Source organism: Apostichopus japonicus, chromosome 13 (genome assembly GCF_037975245.1).
Source record: "Apostichopus japonicus isolate 1M-3 chromosome 13, ASM3797524v1, whole genome shotgun sequence".
Lineage (NCBI taxonomy): Eukaryota > Metazoa > Echinodermata > Holothuroidea > Aspidochirotida > Stichopodidae > Apostichopus > Apostichopus japonicus.
In genome coordinates, this window is record NC_092573.1 from 14,022,043 (window position 1) to 14,030,658 (window position 8,616).

Sequence of the window (8,616 nt, forward strand, 5' to 3'; positions counted from 1 at the left end):
AAAATATCGGCCATTATTTTCACTTCCGCATATTTTGGCGGTACACCAAAATATTTCCCTCCACATTGGAGACCAGGGAGCTAAACAATTATTCCATAAAAATTGTTGAAAGACAATTGAATGAGATCTAAGGACTCTGGACCCCGCCAAACAACGAATAGGTCTACCTGAATCATGATATTGCCCAGATGAAATTAAAACTCCAATAGACTTAGAGCTTGCTGGAAGTAACGAAATTATGATTTTGTACGGCATAGTAGGTGAGCAATTGGGTTTTAAATGATCGACCGTAAATTGGACTGTGGAAGGCGAAGAGGGTGCTGCTTTGATCGCAGGAGGCAAACCAAAGAAATTATTCTCACACTTCCGACAAAATGGGTCTTTGGACATTCCGTACCACAAATTTAATTACATGTTCTACTCAAGTTTTCGACGAAAGGGCCCATTTTGCATATCAAAGGTCATTTTTCAATTGCATATATGGAAACAACGGGGACGTTTTGTAGGTTTTTCAAAAACTGGAAGGGTAGGTGGGGGGGGGGAGGGACGTGCCAGTTTTCTGATGAAGAGACTATAGGAGAACTACTCGGCTTAGATGTTTGCAGTACTGGCACCACTGGGGACGAGCAAGCTGGTTTTAGAGCTAATGACTCCACACTATCACATCAGGTACCGATTTGGGGTTTTCTGTAAAAGGAGTTCATTGTACTTTTACTGATTATAAAAAAGTTTTGAATTGTTTCAGCCCCCCTCTTTACCCTCAACTGGTTGAATGAATGACACTATTACAAACATGCGTGTTTAGGCCTAATATAGATTTATACGAAAGTGCCAAATCGTGCGTGTACTTAAAATATAGGTAAAACATCTCCAAAATATTATTGTAAGCTTGGAGAAAGTCAAGGTTCAGCGTTGTCTCCAGTGCACTTGACTGTCACTTTGAAAGATTTATCGCTCGGAACTACATAGTTTGAAAATACTTTAGTATTTTATACTTCAGTGCCATGGGGGGGGGGGACATTTTTGAGTCATGATGTTTAAAGTTATGTGATAAACATCATTCAAGCATAGTAGCATATAAGGAGATATCTCTACATAACTAACTTGAAGAATACAATCTTCAGATAGATTAGAATTAATGCCAATTGGTATGTTGCAATACATCATATTCATTTGGTAATGTAAATAATAATAAAGCAAATTCTTTAAAGACATAAATTAGGAAGATACACCACATTTTTCTTAAGAGATGAAGTTCTAGAGGTCGCCAACGACTTCATTTAGGAATTCATGTGAACTTTATTACCAGCTACACAAATATAGAGTTGAAACAAGTTTTTAAATTCCAGTGAACACTTTAAAGTTTATCAAAATTATCAGAGGCCTATACGATCTCCATCTACATCACCATTTAAAGACGCAACTGTTTGACAAGATGGGCTCACCTAGCATGGTTAACCCTATGTTGGGAAATTGGAGATGTGAAGACTTAAATTTGAAATTAAAATTTGAAATTAAAAATGAGCAAAAAGTTGCTTAAATGAAATTAATTGTACGACCAATTAAGGGTATGACTTTATAATGAGTACCGTGTAAACGACTACAACTGAAAATAGTTTATTCCTTTAATTCCTGGATTAATAATCGGTTATCCGTCAGGAGGGAGGGCAGTTATGATACGACGATAAGCAGCTACATATGTATATGTGGAAAAAGTAAGATTACTTTGTTTTAGTTGATTTATTATGGCACGAAACAGTCAACATTTTCTTTATATCAAATTCAATCCACTTGGTCGGAATCCGTCCAGGCGCGTAGCCAGGAATTTTCCAAGGGAGGGGCGAAACTGTAGATTCGGCATTGCAAACTATCTAAGCGTAGCGTAACCATGGTTGGCGCGAAGCGTACAAGAAAATTTTGGCTGAAAATGCCTCCCAGATCGCTGGAAATGGCACTTCCCAGGCCTTGTCAGTTGCATCTTAGCATTTTCTCTTTTGAAAATACTAGCGATATCATAAAACATTAAAAAAAATTGTTAAAAATATGCTCAAGGGGGGGGGGGGGGCTGCCCCCTTCGCCTCCCCCCTTGGCTACGCGCCTGAATCCGTCCGAGACAAGTTCATGAATCTAAATCCCTGAGTACGAATCGACATTTTTCTGATTTTACCGAGTAACGGAAGAGATGGTGGTGTATTACGTATTACATTCGGGGAATACATGTGCCGAGGGAAATTTAAGATTTTCCCCCCGTATGTATAGGTGTACGTGTGTATATGTGTGTGTATGTATGTATATTAGTTTACACCCTACTTAACAGTACCGAGTAAAACACTAATTACTAATGTTGCCCTGTAGTTTGTTCTTGTTTCTGAGGTAACAAAATGTTTCAACATTCCGAATATATTTGAAAGATCATATTTCGTTTCATGACAGTATTTTTTTTTTAATGGAGCTGTTATTCATTTCATGGGCTTGACATTTATGTCGTTATTTTTAAACAAGTGGGTGAGCCTGATTTAGGTAAAAGGTAACGCTCGTGTTCCTCCTTGATACATCTTGCAGTTATACGTAGAATTTCGAATGATATAAAAAATAATAATAAAATTAAAATTAAAATAAGAAACAAAAACAATCTGAAAGAAACCTAAACCTAAATGGCAGATGAGATTATTTAAATACATTATATATGACATAAATAATTACCTTGGGGTACTTTTCTTCATTACAGACGTGCAGAAGAGGACTTTTCATTAACAAAGGAACACTTCTAATAATGGAAAGGGGCGTCTTAGATTTTTCACAAAATATAAGGGGAGGGGGTAAGGGCGAAGAACTGTGTGGGAGGTGCACCCAATCCTTCCTGAACCGCCCACCGCTCGTCGAACGGCCCTGCCGCACTTTTCAGTTTATACGGTTCATAAGTTTATCGTAGAGAAGAGCAGAATGTAAAAAGGTATCACTGGCTTTTGTTTTAACATCAGTTTTCTGAGCTTTATAAAATAGAGGGGAATGGCCACCTTTATGGTCAACGTTTACACTACAATAGAGATAGCAAAACACGACGAAGGGTTGCGGTGGGCGGGGGAGGGAGGAGGGAGGGAGTAGGTTACGTCTCTCTGGTGATCCAAATGTTATCTGCTGCACGGAATTCGCAATGCCCGTGCATGAAGCTGCTTTATCAGGATTGATTCTTGATAAATGTCCTCAGTATTGCCCCGAAATATGTTAGAATGTCAAATATGAAAGATTTCATATTCTCAAATTCCATCAAGCACTTTACTGTCAATCATAAAATAGAGGTAAATCACACCGCTGAGATATTCAGTTATCTATTTTTTTAATCTTCAATGTTATCTACGAAGAAAAGGTTGATGACGAAAATCCCCAGGATAGTGGGGAGGGAGTGGGGGGCTAATACTGATGCATTTTAGAAGCAACATAGCGTTGAATGAGTAGTTAAATCTTCTGAAAATTGTCACTTTACAAACCATCAACACAAATCACATGTTATGGGTGACGCATGAGCTATACGGCACCCGGAGCAGTCGTATTTAGTAGACCGTGTTTGGCCAATACGTAACGATTTCTGATTGGTCAAGAGATTTCAGCGCTCACAGGTAACCAGCTTTGTTCCTTTCGAATGTACCTGGATTATTGTAAATGAGCAGGACGACATTGGTCTTGTACCCAAACCAGGGACGTTGCCAGGGGGGGGGGGGGAGCAGGGGGAGCGACCGCTCCCCCCCTTTCAGTGTCGATTTTTTGATTCCTTGGCGGTAGCCGTAGGAATCTATGCGGTCATGACTGCGTGTGTATATGTGTATGTGTGTGTGTGCGTGTGTGTGTCTGTGTGTGTGTGACGCAAAGCTTGAAATTAGGTTTTCTCAGCAATCCCAAGGTAGATTGATCTCATTCTTGGTACATAGGTTACCCATCATGAGTAGACGATCCCTATTTATTTTGGTGCTAATATCATGCATATTAATGAGTGGGCGGGGCTTAGAGTGATTTTCAACAAATGTCAATATCTTCGCAACCGTAAGTTCAATTTTCATGGAACTTGATTTGGTGGTACAAGAGGAAAGTCCTCTATATGAATATGGTGACAGTTTGTCCAATCTCATTATTATTCATGAGGGGCGGGGCTAAGTGTTGTTTTTCGCAAAAAAAGCTTGAAATTAGGTTTTCTCAGCAATCCCAAGGTAGATTGATCTCATTCTTGGTACATAGGTTACCCATGATGAGTAGACGATCCCTATTTATTTTGGTGCTAATATCATGAATATTAATGAGTGGGCGGGGCTTAGAGTGATTTTCAACAAATGTCAATATCTTCGCAACCGTAAGTTCAATTTTCATGGAACTTGGTTTGGTGGTACAAGAGGAAAGTCCTCTATATGAATATGGTGACAGTTTGTCCAATCTCATTATTATTCATGAGGGGCGGGGCTAAGTTGTTTTTCGCAAAAAAGCTTGAAATTAGGTTTTCTCAGCAATCCCAAGGTAGATTGATCTCATTCTTGGTACATAGGTTACCCATCATGAGTAGACGATCCCTATTTATTTTGGTGCTAATATCATGAATATTAATGAGTGGGCAGGGCTTAGAGTGATTTTCAACACATCTTCAGTATGACCCGGCCAGGAGTCGAACCTTTAACCTTCCAGCTGCAAGTCGGAATTCTACCCCAATACTATTAATGAGGGGGCATGAATATTAATGAGTGGTAGAGCTTAAAGCAAATTCTTTAAAATATCAATTTGTTCATCAAACTTGAGCTGATAGCAAGGAACAACATTTGTGTTGATGCTACATTAATATTCATAAAAGGTCGGAACCAAGTGTACACAATGAACCTACAGTAATATTTAGATGCCAAGGAATCTCAAAACCTCTTGGTTTTCTTGTTTTTTTTTAAACTCGTTTTTTTAGCATGGTATTTTGTCAGTGCTCTTTTGATCTTGAATACTCGTCAGCTCCGTTAACTCGATTGTAATCGTAGTAACATTCACGCCTACTGATTCAACTACTTACTTAGTTTGGCAGATGCAATTAGCTAAATTTAGCTTATAGCCAATTACAAGCCTACAGTTGGCCACTGCATAATAAAATACATATTGCCTACCTAACCGCACTCTATGGAATGTCACGAACTGTATGCACAACAACGTCGACAATGTTCGTTCAATGAGTCGTCCTAAGTTGTTGCACGAACAGCATGCTATGAAGCTAAGCTAGCAGTCGTACGTGATACGCACTTCCTATAAATAATTATTACACTGCTAATACACTGCGATAACGATATTTGTTTTTAGGCCACTGCATATCTGGCTGTATTACAAAATATGAAAGTTTATATTGTCCATCAGTTAAGTTCGTCAAATGTATTAAAGTCCAGACATTGGACAATAAACAAGAATCATCCTACTGGAAAACTTGTAAAAGAGCACTATGTTTGTCTTTCTGATATATTATGTAAAAGAACATGTAAAGGAATTTAAACAGGAAACAAAATCTGCTGATACTGATATCATATGATCAGGGCGTAGCCAGTATGTAGCACGATAGTTTCATTCAACACTCTACCCGCCGAAAAAGACTATAGGATCCGATCTTGTCAGTTTTTTAACATGTAGTTAAGAACCCGTTTACGCAGATAATATTTCAGTTGAGAAAACACTTGAGAAATTTGCATCAGATGGCAATCGTCGGATAGCTCTCGCCTTCTCTTATTAGGCTAACTTAAACATTTACTAGCTACAGTTGTATCAAAGACATTTCTGGACTATCTTTGTATCTACAAGTATCAGAAGTTGAAAAGTAAGACTACTCTGTACATGTACCTTCAAGGGCGGCGGAACCGTGGGGCACAGGGGGCAAGTGCCCCCCACTTTTCCTCAGGTTAAAAATGTGCCCTTTTTCTACATAAAACTTGTACTCTTGATCACCTTATTAGGTCAGCGATATTTCAGTAAGAGATCTAATCCTAATTTAGAACTATCAGGGGCGTAGCCAGTGTGTAGCACTGTAGGCCCGGGCGTACACTTTTTTTGGCCAAGTTATCTTTTTTATTAAAACACCCATAATTCAAATCCATAAGCTTGCTGGACGAGTTTAAGAGTCTAGACAGGAAAAACTATTGAAATGAACGTAGCAAGATTATGGCTAAATTAGGTGACCTATTCTTCTGTCATCTAGGCTGTCATTCATATCGCGTGCCGTTTCATTCAATACTCTACCCGCCGAAAAAGAATAGGATACGATCTTGTCAGTTTTTTAACATCTACTTTAGAACCCGTTTACGCAGATAAAATTTCAGTTGAGAACATTCCACAGTCAAATAAGCCTATCGTTGATTAACAGACTTTATATGTATAGAGCTGCAGCACTTTGTTGCCTGTTGTTGTCACGATCAGCGTTCCAAGTTCCAAAACAGCCTTTTCGATAAACATTTACTAGCTACAGTTGTATCAAAGACAAATACTGGCTAAGGTTGTATCAAAGACATTTCTGGCCTATCTTTGTATCTACAAGTATCAGAAGTTGAAAAGTAAGACTACTAAGACGGGGGGGGGGGGGGGGGGGAGGGGGGCGTTGATGGAGTGATGTGTATACGCAAATAAGATAATACAATAAGATTTATAAAGGGTACTAAATATCAGGCTGCATCAGTCCAATCGAATTTCTGCAAAGTGCCCTTTGACGTCGGTGCCCCCCCCCCCAGATTAAAAGTGCTTCCGCCGCCCTTGTGTATGTACCTTGCTAATTTTAATACATTATGTATTATTGAATTACGTACTATTTTAACTCGTTTGTTTTTTGGGTTTAAAAGTGATATTGAATGAGGTGTCTCAAGTTAGCAAGAGGCCAGGGAACCAGAATGATGGGAAGGGCCGTTTCCAGCCATCTGGGGGGTTTGTAAAACCAAAAATTTTCTTGTACGCTCCGCGCCAACCGATGGTGGCGCTCCGCTCAGATAGTCGTGCCTACAACTTTGAAAATTCATATCCATCGCAAAAAGTGCTCCCCCCTTTCAAATTCCTGGCTACGTCGCTGACCCAAACTTTGTCGACTACCAGTGAGAAACTTTGCTGATATTTTCAAGAAATGCTGCAGAAATAGAGGATATTCCGGGACACGTTGGCTGTGCTGCAGCAACATATCTTTACATTGTTCCCGAAGTGACAAGCACAGAATGGAGATTTTGGCGGTAAAATTGGGACGAACTGGATGATGATCGGGAGGAACAGCAGTAACGGCCATGACTAGCTTAGATTAAACGTTGTAACGTAGTCAAATATTGTGACCATAATGAAAACCAAATGTTGTACAGTTTTAGGTTTGAATGTCTTCAGAGTTAGAATGGCAGGAATAGTCTTGTGTTAATGTGTATTGCATAATGGTTTGTTTTTCAGTGAACAGTAACACTACCTAATGTAGTAAAAGACCAGTATGTTATCCACCAACAACAAGCAGCCCCAAAGTATGCTTAATGAACAGGGATATGAGAGAATTTTTTTCCCGTTTTATATATTCACAACCACACATTCATTCTTGTAAATGACTATAACTCATATGAATAACGCGTGTTATATTAACCGAGACAGGCCTACCTAATATTTGCCAGACTGAATGATTCGAAACCCTGACCTCCACCAAAATCGTCATCAAAAATATATCAATTAAAATATTTGCAACTCGAAAACCACACGTATACTCCTATTATATTCTTTTGATATTTCGTCAAGAAATAGGAAATATAGTTTGGTATTTACACATTATAAAGCATTCAGTCCCGGTGTGTCATTGAGCCGCCGTATATGTTTACGTGCTAAGTTGCGATTGCTAATGAGCAAAAGGAACTAACAATATGGTTTCACTTTCAAATTGCAACTTGGCCGAACACTTGTCTTTATACGGCGCTGACGGTGCCATGAACGGAACGTTCCGTGTGGCCAATAAATGTCAGGTCTGGATTGGATATTACAGAAAGGTTGCATTACTCGAATACCGAGAAAATTAACTAACATTCTCTTTAGATTTTCTAGCACGTAAAACACAATAAAATATGATAACCCGTCCCTGCATTCGGGGTTTGCCCTCTACATTAGGGTTGTCCTATAGGTTCCTACTATGTGGCAAATAAATGTCAGCCCTGTATTGGATATCACAGTTTAAAGCACTTAAAACACCTTTTTCTTAAAATTAAAACCCGTCCCTGTATATATATGTATATATTGGTAGAGCATATTTCCATAGTGCTTATCACTGTTTATTCCAGTTGTCATTTCGCTTCACATAGTTTACCATTTATGACGCACTTTGACTGGCATTTATGAATCAAAATATGCTGCTTTCTTTGAAACCTGGCAAAGCTTGCCCTCCACATACGGGGTTCCTTTTCTTAAGGTTTTATTGGTTTGCTGCTATGTTAAGTATTCATCATTATATGTATTAAGTGGTCGCCATACAGCGATTGGCGAATACGGACTGACCAGAAAAGAAATGCAAACCCCAGTTGTTCAGGCTCAGGCCAGGTACAATAATGTTTCCATGATACAATACTGCTATCATATCAAAGAGTAATTATGTTCCTCCCTCTCCCTCCCCCTACA